Genomic DNA, 11,502 nt, shown 5'->3' with positions numbered 1-11,502 from the left:
ATCCTAGAGAGCAAGTCTATTTCCCACCGCAAAGTCTGTTTGGTAACGTCTCTTCTCTGCTGCTTGTCATCTGAGGAGATACTACCCACTTTCCAGTTAAGGCTCCACTCACTGGTATCACTTCCAATATGTATTCCTTGAAGACCTTCTCATACAGGGTACTTTGTATTCCACAGGATAATTAGTAACTGTATGAGGCAGGGGCTGCTATTCCCGCTCGACATGGTGACACTGAAGTGACTTGTTCCAAGTCATGCAGTTGGTTAGTGGCAGATCTGGGATTTGGACTCAAGCAGCTCGAGAGTACATATTCTCAGCCACTACAGGAATAGCCTCTTAAATTCTAGAAACATGGAATATGCCCTTATTTTTGTATTCTTTATTCAAAATTCATAGTTGATGCTCAGTAAATATATGCTGAATGAAGGAATAGAATGAATGCTTTTTGGATCCAGCTTGGCGATTTACATGAAAACAGCTGTTTGGTTCCTATGTACAAGATGAAATGATTATATTGTCATTTTTTCTGAGAACTACAACTCTTGTTTCTGGAAGCTGTCCTTACCGCCCACTGCGAATTTTAATCAGGTGAAACAAACTGTGCGTTAGGACAACTTACCTTAGTTCACTGTTGGTCCACGAGGTGGCAGTGTTATTTCGAAAACCACCGGAAACCTGCTTTTCCACAGCCCTTTCTCTCAAGTTGGTGTTCCTAAGGTGTTAGGTGAATTCTCAGAAAACAACCAAGGTATTTGGTTATTGCTATGTTGATAAAATGGGTTCAAAAGCTGTCTATAATTATTAGATACTAACTAGAAATACGGAAATCTGACCAAGGCCCCCTTTGAATTAAAGATTAAACTTTCCAACAATGTAGAATAATGGAAAGAACACGAGCTTTATGGTCTGAGGCAAGTTCCCAGCTGCTCTGTGCTTCAGCTTTGAAACCTGTCAAATGGGCTAATACCACCTCCCTTGCAGGATTGTAAGAATAAATGCAATGATACATAAAAAGTGTCTTACCTGCTTTACTGTGTTTTTCACATGTTTGTGATTAGGGATAGTCTTAACCCCACACAAGTTTAGAGCTTTTTCTTAGCTTCCCTGATCTTTAACATCATTTGGATCACTTAGATAAGGGTTGAGTTGAAGTTTATAAAGGATGTTTTCTAAATAAATCATATAAACTAAAAATGAAGGGTGTAACTGACGAGACAGACTGCTTACAAGCATTTTGAAAGTAAAGGATATGATTTACAATATATACAAATAAGACATTAATCTCTTATTCATGAAAGTAAAATGTTAATTCCCATTGAATCATTAATGTAGTAGAAACTTCAAATAGAATTGTTTGTCTTTAAACATATTAATGCAGATTTTCCTTTATTCAAATTAACTATATTACCATGTTCCCTTGAAGATAAGGCCTAGCTGGACCATCAGCTCTAATTGTCTTTTGGAGCAAAAATTAATAGAAGACTCGGTCTTATTTTAATAGACCCGGTCTTATTTATATATTATATTTTTATATAATATAAGACCAGATCTTCTATTAATTTTTGCTCCAAAAGACGATTAGAGCTGATGGTCTGGCTAGGTCTTATTTTCGAGGACACAGTAGCTCTGACTGATGACTTTATTGACCAAAAGTTTAAAAATACAAACTGTATAAATGAGGGCTGGCAATTTCCTATAAACATTACTATAAAACATTGGACTCTCAAGTATCTTTTACTCAAGGTTTTTGAAAAATTGAGATATAATTGACAGATAAGTTAGTTTCAGGTGTACTAAGAGATGAATTCTTGACAAAATACTTTCCAATGAAAAGAAAAAAATGCCTGCCTCAAGCAGTTTCCTCACAGGAAACAAGTAAAAAGTGGTCAGATTTTTTTTCTTTTATTCACTTTAGGATAACAGATTTTGAGGCTCACCTGTGTAACCCATTCTCATCTTCTCGTTGGAAAAGATCTAGATAGAAAAGAATTGAGAAAGAACAAAATAGACAATCGCAGTGAAATTTACTGACAGCAGCATACATGCATTTCCATATTTTATAATTTCGAAGACAATTCTATGAGTGCATACACATAGTTTTCTACCCTAAGTTCATTATTGATAAACATTACCTAGCAGTTCTACTTATTTAACTTGTGAGTAAATTACAAGTTATTTCAGGTAGTATAAGTCAGTACATTATTAATGATAGGCAACTATGGTCAACTTGTAAAGAGGATCATGTAGAATTCTGCTTTAACAAGAAGGGTGATCAAAACTGGAAAATTATAGACAATAGTAATAATGTCCAAATTTAATAATATGCTTATTAAGGCTCTGATCTTACCAATTATTTAACCTTTACAACAACTCTGCAGTAGACACTGTTACCATCTCCATCAAATTACTTTTTTTGCAAATACTTATTTCTATACCATGTAACGTTAACACACACACAATTAGAAACAGGGTGGTAACTATATGAGGTGATGGATGTGTTGATTAGCTTGGTTGTAATAATCGTGTATGTATGTCAAATCATGTACATCTTAAATGTATACAATTTTTATTTGTCGATTGTACCTCAGTAAAGCTGGAAAAAAAAAGAATGAGCCACTTAAAAAAGGCAAGAGTATTTGACAAAACTTTATACAAATTTATTTAAAAAGCTGGATTACATGGATGCTTTTCTTGAAAAATTAAATGAACAAAATAGGTCCCGAAGAGACAAAATTGAAACAACACTGACCAGGGAAGAAATTGAGAAGGTGATCTGAGATGTTCTGGACTCAAATGTTTTATTAGTGAATTCTTCCAAACTTTCAGGGAAAAGAAAATTCTAATATACTCATATTTAAGCTGATCTAGAACTAAGAGAGAAAAAAATTCCAACGTCATTTTCTGAAGCCAGCATAGCAGAAATAGCGACCTGACAAACCTTTTTGGTAGGTGGCACTATTGTTCAAAGCATCTGCTGTCCCTCCTGGGGGAGAGATTATAGCTCACACCAGGGACATGTGGCTTACCTCTAGGACTTGAGGTACTCCTTCCGGTGGTAGAATGATATTTCCACACCCCGTGGAAGTCAGGGTCTTGAAATTCACCTTGGTCTATACAGTAAGGGCAAAAGTGACACCGTGCCACTTAGAAGCAGAAGCTTTTAAATCCAGTTCACAGTTCACTAGATCTCTCTTCTCTCCTGCCATGACCACCAGCAAGGTGCCAGCTAAACTGCTTTATCCACATCATCCGAGAGGGAAGATGACATGAAGAGACGCAGTAGACCTACAGTGGATATATAACGAGTAAGAATGAAACCTTTGATACTATAAGCTACTGATATTGGGGGATTTCTTGTTATCACAGCATAACCTAGCCTGCCCTGATTGATATGTTCCTCTTCCTTACAAAAGAAAACTAAATTTACTTATGGATGCCAACGCTAATGTTCAAATCTTCAATTAATAAAAAAAATTCAGGCATACATTGTAGGAATATATCCCCAAGAAGGACCTCCATTCAGGTAAGTTCTTCACTGAAGACCTAGAGATCTCCCACTAAAGAAACAGTATCAAGGATTAGTTTATAAAATATGAGAGTAGCTTTGTCCATCCCCTCCCCTATTGTGTCAGTATCAAAAAAAAAAAGTTAAGGATTCGAAGACTTCATCGTATCAAAAACACCCTTACGTGGGAAAATGTGTCTTAGAGCTGAGATGTGGATGAAGAATATGGTAAATGAAAGTTCCCAGGACTCATTGCCTTATAAAATTTCATGGTGCAGTCTCTCTATGGAGGCATAGGAAGTGGTATTACTCCTATTTTGCAAGTGGAAAAATTGAAATACTTAGCAGGAAAACTCCGATTTGGACTTAGATCACCAAGCTTTCGATTAGGTTTTACTTGCTGATGTTTTGTTAAAAATAAACCCACCATCGCCTAAGTCAGTCAGTTTCTAGTGAAGATTCTGTAATGTTAGCCACAGAAATCATCACACCCGTTATTACTGAAAGGGTATTCATAATGGGTGTGATTGTTTCTAAGTCATTATAAGGTGACTGCAAAGAGCCCTCGATAATGGTTGGCCTTGTCAAGAAAACATTGTCTCAGCTACTATTGCTATAAAGAGGCCAGGTGATCAATGATAAATTTCCTTAGAAAAAAGGACAGAGGTCATTTGATAGAGGAACACTCATGTTCACCTCAACCAGAGTAAATTGTTATAGTAATAGTCCAAATTCATTTCTGGATTTCTTTCTTAATATAGAGGAGGTAAGAATATGAATCTGCTGGATCCATCCTGGAAAAACAGGAGCGAGGACAATATTTAAAATTTGGTGACTACTTAAATAGTAGCTGACCCAAGGTTGAACGGATAAGAGAAGTAAGCTGTGAGAGGTCAGGAATCATAGCTGCCTTATGTATACGGTCTGGCATACAGAAGGAGCTACATAGATGTTTTTGCTTGAAGATTGAATGCTGAAGAGGCAAATGTCAGACTTGAGATGGGGGTGAGCAGGGCTACCAGGGACGGAAGTAGCTGGCTCTCTCAGGACTAAACAGGAAGTGAGTCTTTGGTCTCTTGAGAACTAGAAAAAAAGGAAGCTTCGAGGACAGAGGCTTGAAAACCCTAGGATTTTTATTTTATTTTTATTTTGAAATCACTTTAGATTTAAAAATGATTTAGACTTTTCTTTAGATAGAAAAGTTCCACGAGGAATACAGCTTCCTCTAATATTAACTTATGTTGTTAACCACAGAACAAGTATCAAAAACAGCAAATGAACATTGGTGCAATGCTATTAACTAAAATATTCCGGTTTTTCCAGTTTTCTCCCTGATGTCCTTTCTCTGTTCTAGGATCCAATCCTGGATCCTACATTGCATTTAGTTGTTGTGTCTCCTTAATCTCCTCCAATCCATAATGGTCCCTCAGGCTTTGCTCCTCCTTCATAATCTTGAAACTTTTGATGAATACCGTGTTTCCCTGAAAATAAGACCTAGCCGGACCATCAGCTCTAATGCATCTTTTGGAGCAAAGATTAATATAAGACCTGGTATTATATTATATTGTTATAGCCAGTCTTATATTAAAATAAGACCAGATCTTATAATAATTTTTGCTCCAAAAGACACATTAGAGCTGATGGTCTGGCTAGGTCTTATTTTCGGGGAAGCACAGTACTGGTCATTTATTTTGTAGAATGTGTATCCATTTTGGGTTGTATGATGTTTTCTCATGGCTAGATTCAGGTTACATGTTTTGGACAAGAATACCACAGAAGTGACATTGTATCTTCTCAGAGTATCATTCCAGGTCTACATGATGTCCATATGTCTTACTACCTGTGATTTCTCCACCATTAACTTATTATTTTTTCCTTTGTAATTGAGAAATATTTAGGGGAGATACTTTGAGATTATGCAATTATCCTAAATTTTAGCCTAAATTTTCATCCACAAATTTCACCCACTAATTGTGATTTTGATTTGCATTTCCCTGATGATTAGTGATGCACCTTTTCATGTACTTGTTGGCCATTTGTATTTGTTCTTTGGAAAAATTTCTATTCAGTTTGTCTGTACATTTTTAAATCAAATTATCATTATTTTTTTTCTGTATGAGTTCCTTATATGTTTTAGACTAACCACTGATCAGATAGATGGTTTACAAATATTTATGGACAAGCTGTGTCGGGCTAGTAGGGAAAGATCTGATAAACTAATTTCTAAAAACTAATTTATTACTAACTCCTACTTCACAATGTTATCATTTTTAATCTGAGGTAATATGCTAATTTAACAAAGATGATAAATTATTCCATAATAATGAGAATTAAGTGGCTGCTCAACTTATATATGCTATTGCTACCAAGGAATGCAAGTGATTTTATTTCTGCACCTTATGAAGTTTTTTGTTTGAATGTGTGAGTTTTTAAACTGTGGGCCATGAATGGGTGTTGTGGTGGCCAAGAACACTCTGAAAATTAAATTCATAATTTGGTGAATATGCATGAATCTGTATTATTTTGTGGTGAAGATCTGAGCTTTTTTCAGATTCTCAGAAGTGAATTCCTTCTCATTGCTGAAGGCTTATGCTTTTGATCAACCCAGTGGACAAACATAGATCATTCCTTTTTACTCACTCTAACTTGAAGTGCTGGGTTTGGCAACATTTATAGAGGAGGACAGAATAAACTTTAATTCAAGTTGATCATTTTGGTTGGAGAATAACATGTCCATACAATGGATGAAAGATAAGTTTCCCTTTTATGTTGCCAGGTACACAGATTTGGATCAGCATTGTACCATGAGGTATGTTTAACTTACAGAGAAACAATTTTAAATTACAGAGGAACAAATTTTGATGCCAATAGAAAAGCAAATATGTGTTTGATATGATTAATGATACTTTCGCACTTGGGCTTTAATCTTGTGGTGCGACGTTAACTTATGGTTTATACAGTTTGTCATGCAGTCAGTATCAAAGGTGAAAGTCAAACCGAAGTATGTTTAAGGTTTTATGGAATACCATTTCCATTCTTCTCTTAAACACCTTTAACCATTTTCTGAATATAACTTGTACAAAAGAAGAAGGCAGTGCTTTATACTGAGGAACATTGTAAGGACTTTATATTTGTCATCAAAGTCATTTTACTGGCACATTTTAACAGTGCTGAAATGACTGGCAAAACAAATAGATACTGAGCTACACAAATGTGATTGGGGCAGGGGAGTCATGAGGTTTGTTGATAATAGATTTAGTAACCTTGGAGTATATCATAAGTGTTCTAGGAATTAACATAAATTATCTATAAAATTCTTCATAGAAATTGTAAGAGAATATTTCTTATCAATAAGCCAAATGCAAAGTTTTACAAAGAAATTGCAAATGTCATTCTGGTTTTTTCCCCACTTGGGTTCTTTACCTCCCTGACCACTGTGTGATTCCATTGGCAGTTCTTGCTCATCTTTTTTTTTCTGTATCTCCTTGCACTTCATAAGGTGCAACTAATTCTGAAGACCTTAAATTTTAAAAATTAAAGACGAGAGTTTGTGTCTGCAACCTTTATGTTGTAGACAACTATGAAGTATTTCAATATGTCACACGTCTACTTTTTGGAGCCTCCATCTAGAATTCCTAAGACCCCATTTCACCTGTTGCAGTTAGTCTCCCACTAACAAGTTGAGGTAGGGGTAAAGGAGAATTTAAGGATGATAAAGAGGACTTTTCTTGTAGAAGAGTCAGAGTTTGAATGGGTGCGTATCTTTTGCAGATTAAGCAAGACTGCTATATCCCTGGCTCCTCAGCTGTAGAAAAACAATATAAGTATATTGGGATGGGGCTTGGAAAGGGAAGTAGGAAAAGATGCAAAGAATATGAATCTGTAGTTTCTAGCAATTAAGTCATGATCAGGGCCAGTTGGAAGATACTCCTTCTTGCCCCAGAGTCCAGAGCTGAATCAGTAAGTCCTACCTGTAAGGTGAGGGGTGGAGGTATCATTGAGGCTGATATTGTTTATTCAACCAACAGTTATGTTCCTTTTGCCAGATACTGTATTATGCACCAGAGAATCAAAGGTCATTGAAACTTACTCCAGACCTTAGCGAACTCACAGCTGAGGGAGATGGAAGTGGACACAGACCATCAAGATGCTATACAGTAAGTTCGGTGGTCAAGAAATGCACAAAGTAGAAGGGACGTGTAGATAAGGCACATAAAGCAGCTTGGCACGGAGGGCAGGGGTGTTGGGGAAAGTTTTCTGGAAGGAGATACTGAGCTAAGGCTTAGAAGATCAGTAGAAAAACACAGATCTGTGATATTGTTTTCAGAATTTATGCGGCTGAGCAGACCAAGGAGATAAGAGGGTTGGGGTTGGTGGTGAAACCGGATGGACCAGGGCAGGAGTGGTCAGCATGGTGACTGGGTTAGTTTGACCATAAATATGTGGCTCCTGATATCTTCTGAAACTCACCGCATGAGGCCGTATAGGGTATTGGTTATGCGTGTGAGCTGGGTTTAAATCTGGGCTTTATCACTTATTAGTTTCTTCCTTGGTAAAAAGGAGATACCACTAGTATCATAGTGTTGTTGTGAGGATTAAATGAGTTAATAGAATATGAGCAAAGGGCTTAGCACAGTGCCTGGTGTATGTTAGCTGCCATTATCATGATTCTGAGGCTGGGACCCACAGGGCAATTCTTTCCTGCACTGTTGACTGAGACCAGTGGCCAATGAGAAAGTGGCTTTCTAGAAACCACTGCCAAGAGTAGCTCTTCAGAAGGGAGCACAGTTTACATTGGTGTTTCCCCAAGGGCAGAGTTGGGGAGGAACTTCACAGAATTACCTGGGGGAGAGATTTGAAACTACACATGTCCAGGACGTGCCCTGGAACTCCAGGGCTGAGGCCCAGGCATGAGTAATGGAAAAAGGCTTCCAGGTGATAGGTCTGCTCAGGCCTCTGGCCTGAAGAGCACGGCTGGCCCTGCCTGTCCTTGGAATAAAAACCTGGCAAGGGAGTGCGCTTACAGTAGATACATTCCAGGCACAATGTGTCACAGGGTAGTTTTCCTGAATACACAGAAGAAATCAAATTGTCTCCCTTTCCATCCTGCAATTTGATGCTCCAGTGTGCAAATGTCAAGAGAAAGGGAGAGGCAAAAGATAAATGGACGGGAGGAGCAACGGAAGAGCTTTGCCACTGAAGGGTTAAGTGCCCCAGGCTTTAGAAATGTGACTTAGGGAAGACAAGAGACGGTCTGAGGAGATTTTGCAGTGCCTTTGTGCTTCTAACATCACAGCCACTCATGGAAGCATTGATGCAGGTGGACTCTCAGGAGGAGGGGACCCAGATGGGACTGGGCAGGTCTAGATGCCTCGTACTGAAAGGGCCTGTCCCATGTGGCTGTGTGCCAGGAAACACTCTAAAACGGGCATCCTGGCCACTGTGCACCTAAATGAAGCTTCGTTAACGTAAAACACACTTATTAAACTATGAAACAAAAAAAGGACAAGCAGCACCAATTTTTAGGTGTCTAGAATCTCAGAATTTCAAATGTCCCACAAGGAGCATTCTACAATGTCACTTGCCATCGCTGAGGAGCTTTAGTTCCTACAGCTTCCCTCTGACCCTGGGGGTGCTACGATGGGCCAGTGACATTCACTCCACCGGCACAGGCCGGCCTGCATCTGCCCTTAGAGCTCTCCCGAAGGCCTGCCAGGCGACTTCCTACTTGCTGAAATGACTCTTGTCAGGACATGCAGTGCTGTTACACAGTGGGATCCACAGAAAGATAAGTAAGACATGCCCCATTCTTAAAGACTTTAGAATGCAGGAGGGAAGACACATAATGATGAAGGCTACCATTTCCTGAGTTCTGGCTGAGTACTGGGCTCCAGTCCTCACCGTAACCTTAACGTCTGTAAGATCCATGTTATGGTCGTCACCTTAAGGGTGACAGAAGTACATCTTAGTGAGTTAGAGTAACTTGTGGGAGGAACATACTTAACAAGTGTTAACAAGAAAGTCTGATGGCAAAATCCATTCTGCTCTTTCTTAACCAGCAAAATAATAAACAATTAACTAAAGCACAGCGTGATGGCTATTATTATAGTGGTATCTTCAAAACATCATGGCGTACAGAAGGAGAAAGGCTGACTCCTGTCACCATAATTAGACGGGAAATCTTCCCTGTATTGGTCATTTTAGGGGTACATAGTTGCGTGTTACTAAATCTCTAGAAAATTATAGAAGGTTGCAAGTTTCTGAATTGAGCAGTCACACATGTTTTTGTAAGTTCAAGTATGTAACTATGAAAATTATCAATTTACTACTTAAAATTTATAAAATATTAAATTGTGGTAAAATCTTCATAGCAGAATTTACTATCTTAACCATTTGTAAGTGTACAGTTTAGTAGCAGTAAGTATATTCACTTTGTTGTGCAACCAGTTAGCTACTTTTAGAAGTAGCTATAGTGTTTTTCTCATTTATTTTTCAATTTTATTCCTTCTATGCTTTTAAAACTCTAAGTTCATTCATTTCTCTACACACTTCTTTATGGATGATAGAACTTTCCTAATTTATTTTTCCCGCTTTCAGATGTAAATTCTTTTGTCTGGCTTGTTTTCAAAGACCTTCATAGTCTAACCTAATTATTTGGCAGCGATGGTTACTAGTCCTTCTTTATCTCTAGAAGCCTTGTATTAATAGGAACAGCAATGCGCCTACCTTAAAAAACCAACATGTTTCCCGCCTCCTGTAACTGACAGGGGTAGCCACTGAGGTGTAAGTAGAAGCTGTTGGGTGGGGATTCCAGGAAAAATCTTTAGTAGAGGCTGACTGAAATGGCAGGTATGCCTCTTTCCCTTCTTGCTCTGTGCCATAGCAACCATCTTACAATTGTGAGGCTACCTTGAGGATGGAAGCCATTGCTAGAGATGGTGAAGCAGGAAGGGAGAAGGAATCTGAGGCCCTGATGATGACGATGCTATTGAAATAGCCTAGGCCTGTATACCTCTAGATTCCTTTGACATGAAGCAAAGGAAACCTCTGTCTTGTTTAAGCCACAGTGATTTGAATTTTCTGTCATGTGCCACCAAACATAATCCTAACAAACACGATTCCTCTAATTTAGACGGGCTACTCCCTCATCTTTGCACAAATGCTACACCCTCATTAGAACCCATGTCTACACTCTTACTGGTTGTCTGGCTAACAGTGTTCTCCCTTCGACCTTTGCCATCCTTCCAGGCTCACGTCCTCCATGAAGCATCTTTGGCTATGCCAGCTTGCACGGGTCTCTAGCCTCTGCACTCCCAGGCTTTGACATACTGCACAGCCTGGCAGAAGGCTGTACCGCTGAGGCCTGCTCACTATTTACCATCTGTGTGGGTCTCCGCCCAACTTTAATGTCAGCTCCTGAAAGGCCAGACCGTGCCTTTTACTGCTCGTGCTTCCTTTCCTGGGCTTGTGCTCTTTCTCTAATCAGGAATTTCATTTTCTTTTCATCCTGATCCCTGATAATCTTTTGTTGTTTCTTTCCAGAGATGTTGTAAAGGGCACAACTTTTTTCCCCTCTCAGTAATATTGTAAATAATTTACTTTTTTTGATCATTAAAAATTACAGAAGAAAGACATGTATATTGTAAAAACCAAAATACCAAAACAACGTAGACATGTAAATGCAAAGTGAAAGGGCTGTTCACTTACCCCCCAATCCCACTCGTCTCCCAAAAGATAGCCACTATTAACCGCTTCTGGAGTAGCTCTCTAGACCCGCTATAATGCATTTGTAAACATATGTTGATCTATAAACATTTTTATTATATTTTTAAATAAAAGTGGGCTCCTAGCAAACATACTGTTCTGCAACTTGCTTCTTTCCAGATTAGTACATCCAGAGCTACACTACTATTATTATTATTATTTAAAGGAATGTATCTGGAGTAAAGATTTCTTTTCTTTTCTCTCTCTCTCTTTTTTTTTATTTAATTTTTATA

The sequence above is a fragment of the Rhinolophus sinicus genome, linkage group LG03 (genome assembly GCF_036562045.2).
Source record: "Rhinolophus sinicus isolate RSC01 linkage group LG03, ASM3656204v1, whole genome shotgun sequence".
In the NCBI taxonomy this organism is placed as follows: Eukaryota; Metazoa; Chordata; class Mammalia; order Chiroptera; family Rhinolophidae; genus Rhinolophus; species Rhinolophus sinicus.
The sequence above is the reverse complement of the archived record's forward strand: the minus strand, read 5'-3'. Positions refer to the sequence as shown.